Genomic DNA, 14,395 nt, shown 5'->3' on the forward strand with positions numbered 1-14,395 from the left:
TACATCATTTTAGGGGTGACCCCGAATAGTCGAAGATTCGATGCTTCGATAGGAGGAGCCTGATTCGACTACCGATCTCACGGTCGAATCTTCGCGGAGGTGTTATGAAACGAGGATCATGCCACTTTGGCTATATGAGGGCGCTCAATGTCTGATTTCACATAGAACTAGCTTTTATGTCAATACGTTAATATTCAGCCTATTATGATAATGCTGTATATAAAAATGTGCAAAGAAAGAAGCTTTTAATAAATATTTTTTAACATGCGTGAATAAATCCAAACATTTTGTTATTGGCATTTTGTAAACATTATTACATTTTGTATTTTTATTTATTAGAAAGGTATATTCTGTTCTAATTTAATTTAGTAAATTAATTATTTATTTTTTCGGTGCGTCGATGTTGTGCTGTAGGCTGGCCTGCTCGCACAGGTAATTTAGCCGATTTAATTTGATTTGCATGTGAAATTCAAATCCTGTCTGCAGTGTGGCCTTTCTGGAGTTATTTATGTTATTTCTTAGTTTTATTGATCCAAAATGTTTTTATACATTTTCTTCTATAGCTTTGTGTGATTTTATGTACATCGCGGCTTTAAAACGTTAAAGCCCCGCCCCCAGCCCCACCCCCATACACATGATTCGACTATTAGTCGACTAAAGGCAAGACATGACGATTCTGACTATGAAAATCCATAGTCGGGGACAGCCCTACATCATTTTAATGTTCATAATGGCAACAAGCAATGTAAACATTAGTTCGCGGCACGGGCTAGACTACTTAACGAAGACTGTAAACAACAAAACTTTGTCTGTCCCTCATCCTAAGAAGCTGACAAGCGACACCTCCTGGATTGATGATATGAAACAATGGCCAGCAGTCACATATGTTGACATATTCAATTATCTTGTTTTGTCTGAGGGTGTCGACGGCGAGGAGCTTTTAAAAGCACGGAAGCATACAACTATTTACACAGTAACAAAATTGGTCGAATTCTTTGCCATACTCATCAGCAGTTCACATTCTTAAAAGCGGAGGTAGAGCCGAGTCAGACTATAAATAAATCCAATCACATTGCGTGGGTTATGATACAAAATAACGGAGTAGTGGAAACAGCTGGATGCTCTTGCGTAGCTGGCCCTGTTAGGTCTTGTAGCCATGCTGCTGCTGTGTTGTGGAAGGTGGGTATTTATAAATATAGTATATATCTACAGTATTTGTAAAATTGTGTTTATAGTAATAGCTGTCTGTATATTATGTTCATTGTACATATGAATATACAGACCCTTTCCAAAAAATTTGAATATCATGGAAAAGTTTGTTTATTTCCATAATTCCATTCAAAACGTTAAACTTCCATAGATTATAGATTCAGGGCCCACAACTCAAACGATTTCAAGTATTTAGTTGTTTATTTACATAATTTGGGCTTCCAGCTCATAAAACCCACGAAAACAGGATTTCAAAAAATTTGAATATTACATGAAATCACACAGTAATTACAAAGTGATACCATGGTCATTGAACCAGGTTTTGGTTATTTTGGCAGTGTGGGCAGGTGGAAACTGCTGGAAAATTAAGTCCATAAAGCTTGTCTGCTGAAGGTAGCATGAAGTGCTCTGAAAATGTCCTGGTAGACGGCTGCGTTGAGTGGACAGCACAGTGGACCAATACCAGCCGATGACATGGCTCCCCAAACCAACACAGACTGTGGAAACTTCACACTGGACTTCAAGCATCTTGGATTGTGTGCCTCTCCATTCTTCCTCCAGACTCTGGGACTTTGGTTTCCAAATGTGATGCAAAATTTGCTCTCATCAGAAAAGAGGACTTTGGTCCACTGTGCTTTATTAAATCCAGAGTCAACGCAGCCGTCTACCAGGACATTTTCAGAGCACTTGCAGACTATTTAAATGTATTTACTGTACTAGCAATGTTGCTCTATTTATTTGATTTGATGCAACTTTATTGTCATTACACAAGTACAGGTACAAGGCAACGAAATGCAGTTAGGATCCAACCAGAAGTGCAATAGCAGCAAGTGCAAAAGGTTGCATAAGTGCAAGACATAGATATGTACTGAATATATACAAAAAATAGAGCAACATTGCTAGTACAGTAAATACATTTAAATAGTCTGTATGTGCAGCGTGATTCAACGTGAAGAATTTATTTGTACACAGCAATATTTAAACAATAGTAAATGAAAATACAATACAATTATTTAGCTTTTAGTGCTAATGTGATAGTGCTGTGCAATAAGTGAAAAAGTTCATATTTTGTGATTTTTGAAAGGTGCAGAATGCAGTGGTCAGTGGTATGGCAGGGATATCTTGCACTGATGAGCAGCGTAGATGGAATGCAGGGACCAGAAGAAATCATGAACAGAAACGAATCAGCCAGATAACTTTTAAACATCACAGAGCTAAGGAAGTACATGGTGCGTCATCAGCAAGGGAGGTAGAAAGGCTAGCATCTACACCATGCTATGAATGACACACATCATGACTTAAGAGATAGAGTCAGTTCTTCAGATACAAAAGCTCTGTTTGAACTAAAAAAATTGTCTTTTAGAAAAGTGCTACAATGCAAATGTACCAGAGCAAGCAGATGACATTGATAGCGTAGAACTCCACCAGCCACATGGGGAGACTTTGACTTGCAGTAAATGTAAAGCATTTTACAGCAACTACATAGAGATGAACAGCGACCAGGCAGCTGTATTGGAGATTCAAACAAAAAATCAGAGCTTGTCAGAGATTTGGTATAGTGCAAGACAGATAAGGATCAAAGCTAGTTCAGCTAAACGTGTACCAGTACGAGCAACAACAAATCCTGATAAATTCATGAGAGAGCATCTCTTCCCTACCTTTCGGGGTAATGCAGCTACAAAGTATAGGAGTGAGAAAGAGGTAATAGCTCGAAACCTTCTTGTCGAACAAGGTCTACAGGTGTCCCTTTCAGGTACCAGGGTCAGCCTGACAGAACCATGGCTGTCTGCAAGCCCTGATGGCATAATAAATGGTGTGGAACTTCTGGAAATAAAGTGCCCTATCCTTAAGAACAACACCACCTCTCTAGCTGACCATTTTACTATGAATTATAGTGACATCGAAGTAGTTGATGGGAAGCCTGAATTACAGAGAAACGGAGTCAGGGGCTACAAACAGATACAATTAGGCATGTTTTGTACTGGGCTGAGAATGGTAAAACTACTTGTCTGGTCATCAAAGGAACACATTCTGATAAATGTACCATATGATGCAGAGCAGAGCAGGTTACGCGTCTCAGAGGCTTCTACTTCTCTGTGATGCTTCCTAGTAGTGGATGAATTCAATGCCGGACGACTCAAACTGAATGGCAAATACCTACAAAATGTCAGAAAATGATAAACTACTGGTAAAAAGACTAACAAACAGTAAAACAAAAAGTGTATAGATCCTGACATGAAGGAGGAAAAAAATTCTGTCAATGAGTCAAGTCAAGTTTTCAAAACCATTCTGAATTTATTTGAAATTAGTTCCTTGTTTACATGGTTTTGCCATTAAGTTTCGTATGGTAATTAAACAAATAATGAACAAGTATATATATATGTACATTGTAAACAAAAATGGAAACCATTGAGATTAGAAAATTTGTTTAGATTAAAAATGTGAAGTATTGTGATTAAATACATATGTACAAATTTGACATGCAGTGTGAGCATAAATTTTCTGCTTCACGGATCAGGTCACCATGCAAATTCACTAAAGCTGCACATATACGCAGAATTTGATCAATCTTTGACATAAGGGTGATAGGCAAGGTTTGTGACAAAACCTTGTATACTTTCAGTCTCCTAATTGCACGTTCAACATGTATCCTTACATTTGCAATCCTGCGACTGCACGTGACTTTTTCTTCTGTCAGCTGTGTTTGGTTGGCGAAGTGAGGAATTATCAAGTTGACTTGTCTTTCATACAATATGTCTCTTATCAAAAAAAAAAAAACTATCCGCCATCACTTCATCACCCGGTTTGAGGTTTTCAAGAATGCCAGAGTCACATGTAATAAATTTGTCGCTACAGCGGCCCCCATATGCTGCTGATATGATTACTAGACCACAAGGTGCAATAGCCACTAAGTATTTGATAGTGTTGCATGCATAGTAGTGGCTGTACGATTCAGACCTCGAGTCAAGGTTCCTTGGTTTTTGGATTTCACTTTCACTACAGTCTAAGATTCAGGTAACATTATGATAATGTTGCTTAAATGCCTCTGGTGTTGTGGCCCTTATTGTTTCTTTGGGGAGCCATGGTATCAGGTCCTTCAAGACTACAGCCATGGTGTCAATCCAAAAATAAATGATCCTGCTCACTTGACTCACTGATATACAAAATCGAATGGCTAGGTCTTCTATCAAAAGGTTTAATTTCAGCTTCATTAGTGTGAGCAAGATCTGCTGTTCAACTTCAGTCTGGTATGCATCATTCACATGGGGACGCAGAACAGCTACAAGGTTATTGTTGAAAAGACAAGACTGTTTTTATACAGTATTTTTAGTTTGCATGCAGTTCCCATGCCGACCACTAGGGGCGCAGCCATTTTGTGAATAAGGAAAGCTTCTGTGTTTATTGCGCAGTCTCTCCAGCTCGTCGGTTCTGTATCGAACGCGTCCGAAAGAAACAGTTCTCGGTTCTGTACTGGTGATCCGAGAACTGCTGCAACAACCAGTTCTTGACTCGAGAACCGTAGCATATGCCTGTGTGTGAGCTGAGAACTACTGAAACCTTACTAGGCTATAGCCTTCAGTCGACAAAACTAAAAACTTGATGCATATCTCCAGTAGGGTAGAGTGGGGGAAAACGCCCCCCTGGGGTAAAACGCCCCCCACCTGTTTTTCCCAAAATAACCACTAAAAGTAGTCAAAATACATTTTTACTGTTGCTATGCACTACGTTGATAACGGGGATATACAAATCTCTATGGATAAGCTGACACCAGCGACACATTTGAAGAGAAGAGGATTACATGGTAAATGCTATAATTTTCAGATATTAGTAAATAAGTGTTTAAGAGAATATTGTTCTGCAGGATATCGCAGTGATGTATGATAGATGAATAGTGAATGTCTGTAGTTTGAGATCATATATTATTTATAAGGAATATAATTATATTTAAAAAATTATTTTTTTTTTTTTAAACTCATAGCTTGTGGGGTAAAACGCCCCCTACGCTGAGGGGTAAAACGCCCCCCCCTGGGGGCATAGTTTCTCTATCATAATTACTATAATAAAATATTTCTGTCAATCAAATCCTTTGTTTTACACTTAATGCAGTATAACTAGGTGGTAAAATCAAAATATTTGAACAAAACATGAAAAAATTACCTCAAGTGAGCATTAACTAGCTAGCTTGCTAGCACAGTTAGCTCACTGATGGAAGGTAGTTAATTTTGCCTATTTTGAACATTGCTGAAATAAATATTAATATATATACATGTTGATACATTACTTGCCTTTTACCTTTAGAGATTAAAAACTATTGTCTGTTAATTTTGCTGTTGATCTATGAAGCAAACTGGTTGGTAAGAAAGGGGGCATTTTACCCCACCTTGGGGGGCGTTTTACCCCACCGCTGGGGCAAAACGCCCCCTTTGTACAAAAATATTTTCAGTGAAAATACTAAGTAATTATGAAGGCTGAGCAATTTTAATATTTGGTGAATAACTCCTGCCATAGTCACTCAAAACCGGGATGGCAATTCTAGTCACATTTATGTTTTGTTTCACTATAATGTCACATTTTCCTTAAGGGGGGCGTTTTCCCCCACTCTACCCTATGTTTTATACGTTATATTTTGATTAACACATTATAAACATTTACTTTGCACCCTTTAAAACCTTGGCAAGAGTTTACGTCAAAAATGTATATAAACTTACTTAGAAATTAAATGATCTGTTCCAGAAAATAATGTTTTAGTAGGCTATAATAATAAATGTTTAGTTTTACAATCCATTCATTGTGTTTCCAATCTTTAAAATAATACAGTGAAAGGTGATTCTCTGAATTGGGTGCCCTTCAAGTCCCCCAAACTTACTTCAAAGATTTTCAGTTGAAGGAAATCACAAAATGCATTTTAACACTGTCAATTAATAGAACCAGGTGCCTTTGCATTATAATGCAACACAATTGCTTTTTTTTATTTTTTATTTAAAGATAATGGGTTGCCTAAGTAGTAGACAACAAGCATGTTTGCATGTCCTCACTAACCATCATTACATTTTCATTGAATATCAAACAAATAAAAAGTGCAATTAATACCAAAATGTTGCTGCTAATATAATCATATGTTGGTCTACTTTAACTAAAATATACATATATATATAAAAATGCATTAATTATATGTGAAATTGCAATATTTATACACGTCCTCCAGTTTGTTTTCAACCCCGTCACGCCATACTATTTACCCCCCTTTAAAAATAATGGATCAATCCCTGTGGCATCACATCCAAGAAGTGACATCACACAAGTCTCTTGAAGAACATGCTGCAAAGAAAGGCAAGTGTCAGTATCTTTTCTTACCTATATTTCATGTTTTTCACTGTCAGATTAGGATTGTCAGGCTCAACATTTCAACTCTGTTATATAACTAAATGATAGTAAACAATGGTTTAAGAAGAATTAAATAATAGTTTTGCAAAACATTAAAATTTTATGATGTCCTAAATGCCATGTAGTGCTACTGTCTTAGCTAAGCTAACTGTGTTAGCTACTGTTAGCCAAAAACTTCAACCCCGTCACATTCAACCCCGTCACATTTTTTAGTATAACAGGGTGGAATCGTTGTGACAGGGTTGAATGTTTGACACTTCTTAGTAGATTACACAATTGTAGACATGCTGTATTGTGATGTGAACTGTCAGAAATAATCGATTATGGTATTTTATGTTCAATATTTTCAGACATCCCAATGGCAAGAACAGCAGCAGAGAGGCAAAGACAGTACAGAGCAAGAAGGGATGCAGATGCAGAGAGAAGAAAATGTTTGTTTGTTTTTGCCAACTTTAATAAAATAAAATGTTATTGAATGTGATATCATTAATTTTTTACAGGTAAGAAATCCATACTATATTGAAATAATGATCATCACTTCAACCCTGTTATCATTTTCAACCCCGTTATGCTGAGTTCAACCCTGTTATTTGACAGTTTTTATTAATATTTTCGTGATAAAAAGACAAATTAGGTCAATGTTTGTTTTGCTGTGTGCAGAATTTACAGGACAGTCAGAACAAATATGAAAGCCTAATTAAATCCTAATGTTAATGCATATTTTGTGATAAGATATGAAGACCAATGTTAGATACAGTTTTCATGACCTGATTTGGTATTCAAATGGTGAGTATTTAAAAATAAAATTCTACATGCAATAAATGATATCAAACAAGGGACATCTCATTGAAAAGCTTCTACAAAAATTTACTTGAAAATCTTTTAAAATCATATTTAAACAGGGTCCAAGTGGTCTGTGACGGGGTTGAACTCCAATACAACTAAGAAAAAACACTGAATATCGATTAGAATTTCATGCCTGAGGTGGGAAAATATATTTTCTTGAAGGTTTGACTAATCCACTATCACATGAAATGATCAGAAATATAACTATTTAAGGTATATATATATATAAAAAGGTATGACCCAAAAGGCACCCATCTCAGAGATAAACATGTTTCTAACATGTTTTATTTTGTTACACTTATTGATGTTCAATAAAATACTTAAGAAACATGCATTTCGTCCCTCTGAAAGAATTGCACGCATGCTCAGCTCATCAGCTCATCGGTTCTCCGTATCCGAAAGAAACAGTTCTCGGTTCTGTACTGGTGATCCGAGAACCGCTGTACCTGTACGCTCGGTAGTGCGCGCGTGCTCAGTATCAACTGCTCGTGCTCATCACTTCTCTCAGAACAACATGTCTCAGTTCAGTGAACTGTTGGATTTACTGGAGTAACATATATGCCTACTCCGGGATATTGGTCTATTTTGAGTCGAAGGGACTGTCAGGACTCAGGCATGTCCGAAAGTGAGTAACTTTAGTAACTTGTTGTGGATCAGTGCTGACGCAAGACGCGAACTGTTTCGAACGATTCAGTCCGATTTAGTGTACTGGTTCGACCAGTTCACTAAAAAGAACCGGTTCAAAAGAACGATTCGTTCACGAACCGGACATCACTAGTGTTTATTTAGTCGGCCCAGAGCATCGGTGATAGTTGCATGTTCCCTCGTTCTTTTTCTTTCTTCACTGTGTGCGTCCATGAGACAGGTGGGTATTTGGCTGTGCAATGTCTGTAATGTTAAAGTGTATAAGAGTGTTACTAGAGTATGTTTGACATTATTTTTACACGTTCATCGTTGTTAGCACTTGAGCTAAGATGTTGAGACAAGTCATGTTTTTCCTGCGCACTTAATGCTCATTCTATTTTACGTTTAGCTGGTTGATAGCATCCTATTATACTAGAGCAGTCACCTGTATGTCAGTTATGTTGATTAGTAGTGTAGTAGTGTCTATTTATGTGTAATAGCAGTAGTTCTGCGTAGTGGTGAAGGCTTTCGGGCCTACGTGATAGCATGTGACTGCATTATTACAGTGAATATATGGTGAATTCTACCTATTATCTTCTTTTGGTTAAATTCTCATTTCCCCAGGTTATATTTACACTACTATTTTTTGTTATTATTTGTGTCATCATAGTAAGTCAATGTAAATAGTAATTAATATTCCTTTTATTGTCTGTTTTGTTACAGAACCACACACATATATGTAACTAGTCATTCTATACTCTCCCATCTGAAAATAAACAACCATAAAGATCCATCCAGCCTATTCCTTTGCATTCTAACCGATGCACACTCCGCGATCACACCACTATTGAACCACAGCAGTAAGAAAGTCTCCAGAACAGGTATGAAATGTGTGGAGTGGGAGCCCGGTGTACAGATTTGAGTCAGAGTCGTTCATCAGAGTAAGAGGCTTGACTGTATCACACTGTGTTGACTGGTTTACAAAAGTTACACTGTCTCTTGATATAACAATGCTCCTCGAAGATGTGGTCTTCCCATTGTGTACCAACAGAGGCAGAGTTTATAGTCATCAACATTTATTGCATGGGGGTGGGGACCGATGCAAGACTCTTCTCCAGGCCTCCCTTCATCATTTTCAGTGTGCTCTTGGTAAACACCGCAGCTCCTTTAACCCTCTGATGGTTTACGGGGTCTTTTGGGACCCCAAATGACTTTTAATGATGTTTTATAAACAAAGTTCGGGAGGAGCACGTTCAAATAATCAATCAATCAACCAATCTATCAATCATCTCATCAAACAATTACCATGTCTACCCTATCAGCATGAGAGGAAGCATATATTCACTCTGTCAACTCACCTAACTTCCTTGACAGTTTCAGCATCCCTCCACCACCCCGACTGCTCACCCTTGGCTTGTTCTTTCACAGCCAGGAATACGGGGGGAGTACTCTGGGTTCGGGCCGAATACCGAGCCCGGAGCCCTCTCCTCGGACAGCACGCCAAATACGCATTTATTCTATCTGACTTATTTGTAAGTGTGAACTAGTGAACTCAAATAAAAAAAAAATGTTCCCTTTGTCCAAATGGTATGAAACCTTCTACGGCTCTCAACACTTTCTAGATCTACAAAAAAATAAATAAATTGGAATGATATCTGTTTTTATGTTAGCGTGACAAAAATTGTGACACTCGTGGTCTGACCCCGCAATCAAAATAGACAAAATTCATCATCAAAATCAGAAACAACGCAGAACACATCGACAGAAATGGCACAAATAAAGTGGCACACTTCCACCAATGCAAAAAACATCCACAATGCTAAATTATATTGCTCACAACACGCGTGTACACACACACATATAGAGGAATACATTTTTGAGACTATAAAAACTGTTCTCTTATCATTTGTAAAATAAAATCATCCAAAATGCAGTACCACCACAAAAATAAATTGGTGACACTGACACATTGAAAATGCGCGCACACACACACACACACACACACACACACACACACACACACACATTTGTAAGGCTATAATTTGTCAAATAAAAACATCCAAAATGCAGAACCAACACAAATATAAAGTGGTGACACTGACACCGACAATGTGTACTCACACACTCTCTCTCTCTCTCTCACACACACACACACACAGGAACATTTGTAAGGCTATAATTTGTCAAATAAAATTATCCAAAATGCAGTACCACCACAAAAATAAATTGGTGACACTGACACATTGAAAATGTAAACACACACACACATACACGCATACACACACACAGGAACATTTGTAAGGCTATAATTTGTCAAATAAAATCATCCAAAATGCAGAACCACTACAAATATAAAGTGGTGTGGTGACACTGGCACATCGACAATGTGTACTCACACACTCTCTCTCTCTCTTTATCTCTCATACACACACACACACACACACACACACAATTGTGTGTGTCTAGAATCTAGAATTAGATTAAAAATAAATGATTGAAATAAATGATAAAATCTTAAGACTCCAACATTTCTCTTTGTAACATTTTGTTCAGGTTTGGTTCTAATCATAATGTAACATTATTGAAAAACTGGGTTTTTTTGGTACAAAAAAATGCTAAACTTTGACAAAAATATTTTATTTCTGTTATAATTGTGATTTTATAATATATGAATCCAACTGAATCCAACTTGTGAAAAGATATCTTTCAGGTAGTCTAATAGCAAATAGCATATACTGGAGCTCTATAGCCATCTAGTGGTTAAAATTATTATTTTTTATTTTAAAACTGCATTTTCCAAAAAATGGGCAAAAATGTTACATTAAACCATTTAAAATTATCCATGTTATCCCCATGAATGAAAGTTAGAGATCTGGGTCTTTTATAAAGTGAATTTTACATCAAATGCTGTTTTTTTGTAAAAAGGCTATTTAAATATTTATTTATTTATTTATAGAAATTTAAAAAATATCATAAATTCTCCAAAAACTGCACAAATGTTGAGTAAAAACATTAACAAACAGAATAAAATTACATTTGTAACAAAAAAAAAAAACTATTATCTTGTTACAAAATTAAATGTTATTGTCTGGGGTCTCTAGAGACCCCAAAAAAATCAAGTGTAGACATAAATAAAGACCATCAGAGGGTTAAACAGACAAACCATTTTAATCTACGATTAGCTGGGTCATCATGTTATATTTCGAGTGATTTTTTGAAAATTGTATACAATAAAAAAAGTTAGTCAATCAATCAAATAATATATTTTAGAATATAATCATGCAGAATTTTAGTTTAGCACTAATACACTTTTAAATGGCATGTATTTAAGGACCAAATGCTGAGTTTTTCCCACATTCTGTAATGAGCTTATAAACAATCACTGAGAGGTATTATTTTGTCAAACATTGCTATTTAAGCTGTGACAAGATTTAAGATCTCTTTTTGCTGCAGCTGCTCTTTGACTAAAAACATCATATACCTAAACTGCGCTGTATTGACACTTAAAGTGGAGCGTAAAGTTGACTCATTTGAACGATTCGTTATTCTGAATCAAAACACTATAACACAGTGTGCGAGTCAGAATGGTTCATTTAAAGAGCCGATTCTAAAGAGTCATTTGTTAAATGAACACACTTATGCTAAAAGTTAAAGGAGAAGTTCGGTATTTTACACTTAAAGCCCTGTTTACAGATTGTTTCTGATGAAATAGAACGGTTAAGATTAAAATTTGGACACATGCTGCTGTCCCAAGAATTTTCGGTTTCTTTCGCTTTCCCCCCCACCTCCACAATGGCTGCATATGTGCACTGGAACAATCCTTCCTAAAATGCATTAAACTTTCGTTTACAAAGATGTGAAACTCACTGAGTGGTCTGGGGTGTTTACTGATATGCTCACACAAAAATCGCTGCAAAAGATGCTTTTTTCTTCAGTGGAAAAGAAATTAAGTTTTTTGAGGAAAACATTTCAGGACACAATGGACTTCAATGGCAAGGAAGTAATAGGAAGCTGAGGAATAGGGTCTTAACTAGCGAAACGATAGGTCATTTTCAAAACCAAAAAAAATGTATATACTTTTTAATCACAATTGTTTGTCATTTGCTGGTCTGCGACGCGCCAGTCATTACGTAATCACGTTGGAAAGGTCACGCTGGACGTAGGCGGAAGTACCGCCCCATTGTTTACAAAGCGAATGTGCGAAGACTAATACAAAAGTTTTGTCAAAAAAATATTTTTAACAAAAAAGGTAAATCAATGATGTCGGACGATTTTGAAGATGAAGGAGAAAATGAGATGGAGTTTTTCGCCCTACCCTACCTTTTTGAACCGGAGTACACAGATGAAGACCTTAGGCAGATGAGGGAGACCCTGCGGCGACACAAACATCGGGCAGACAAGGATCGAACGAGACATTGGGCCCGTTCTTCGTACGTCGCTAACTCACTTAGCTGGATTTGATTGTTGGCGATTTGGCATCTTGGTTTTTGTTTTTTTCTTTGGTTCTTCGATGCTCATCCTGGACTTGCTGTCATAGCAACAGGTGCGCAATCTTAAACCTGCTCGGGAGCAGGCTTATTTCATGTTAACAGGATTAGACTGCGGCTTCACAAGCGGAGCTGATACGGGAAGTCCAGCGCAGCACGATAGTGCACTTTCTGAGATATATATTTTTTCTCGTGACTCGTGAGATTGTCGTTTACATTATTAATTTGTTGGAAACGCACATTTGTTTTCGACTGGTCGGAGTCGGGCTTTAACTACAGCACAAACTGTTTGCATTGCCCTAAGATTATTTGCGAGTGGCTCTTTCCTTTACGCTATTGGAGATGCGGAGAACTTGATGGAAAGTGCTGTCTGTCGTGTCATTCGGAGTTTAACCACACAAAAAAAAAAACAGTTTTAGTTTTTTTTTTGGCATTTCCAAGCCACTTAAGACCCAATGTTGTAAAGCTGTTTTTTTAAAGCAGGTTTTTTTTTTTTAATGAAGATCATACAATCATGACCATAGTATATGTCACTCAGGCTTCACTAACGTGATTGGTACCATAGACTGTAGGCTGACCATACTGCCATAAAGGCCTCAATGAAGGGATTATGTAAACAGAAATCACAATGTAAACGTGCAGCCCAGTGTGATTCTTAATATTCCAGATTAGTAATATTATATCAAATTTAAAAAAAAGGCAGTTGACTAAAATCTTCCATATCACAAATGTGAAAGCAAAATGGCCAGGATCTGTGCATGACTTAAGAATTTTCAGAGATTCACATTTATGCACATATTATTTGAAAGTGGTAAGGAAAGTTCCACAATCAAATATCAAGCTCACTGTATTACATACACTCATGCTGATCCTAACAGAACTGCATTTTTTCATAGGTGATTATGACATGTTCCTGCCTGCAGACAGGTGTTTTATGACCCCATTCCCTGACCCAAACCAGTTACAATGCAGCTCTAGCCAGGACAAGGGCACACAATGAAATGAACTTTGGCTAACTAAAGGGTAGATGTCAGTGTCTGAAAAGTCTGAGGGGTTGCACACCTGATAGGGCTTGTGACATTGTTGCATGTGCCATATTACACAACATTGCCAAAAAAAAAAAAAAAAAAAAAACTTTTCATTAAATGTTTAATAAAAGACAAATATGCTTAGTTCCTTTAGTTATATTTCAATTGTTCTTTGTACAGAAAAGCCAGTGGTCAAGTGCCTGCAACAAGAGATATTAGACACATGCCTCATGCAACAAATAAAAAGGAAAAGTTGGCTATACACTGCCCACCTGTAGGCCTATGTCTCCTCTGTCTATGCAGACTCTTCTGTAGGCCTTTCTGTAGATGTGGAATCCTGCAACTTATATAGCAGCCATATGCAAGTATAAATTAAGTAAAGTTATTTATGCACTTGCAGGTAGGCCAGTTCCTCCATATGACAGTTATCTGAGAGGGTTTATTCACTGTCCAGTGCAATGGAAACAAATGGACATTACAAAGTCTTATACTTTCTTTCCTTTGGAAAGTTAGAAAATGTCCACTTACTGCACATATTTCAGCCACCACTTTCTTGGGAACAGAGACAAGTGTTGGTGTATTGTGTAAAATTGCACAAAAGAGGAAAACACAATGTCATTACAATGAACTACACTCGGGAAAAATGTGATCAATAACTCATGGCAAAATATTTTTACATTAACATAAGTTTATCAGTTTTCACTTTCACAAGTCAAAGCAATTCATCATTACTCAAGATTTAACAGTTGAAATGACTATACGGCCATTATATTTCTCAGCCTTTTTCGTGGTTGCTTTTATAATCAGACAACCGTT

The sequence above is a fragment of the Rutilus rutilus genome (assembly GCF_951802725.1).
Source record: "Rutilus rutilus genome assembly, chromosome: 9".
Lineage (NCBI taxonomy): Eukaryota > Metazoa > Chordata > Actinopteri > Cypriniformes > Leuciscidae > Rutilus > Rutilus rutilus.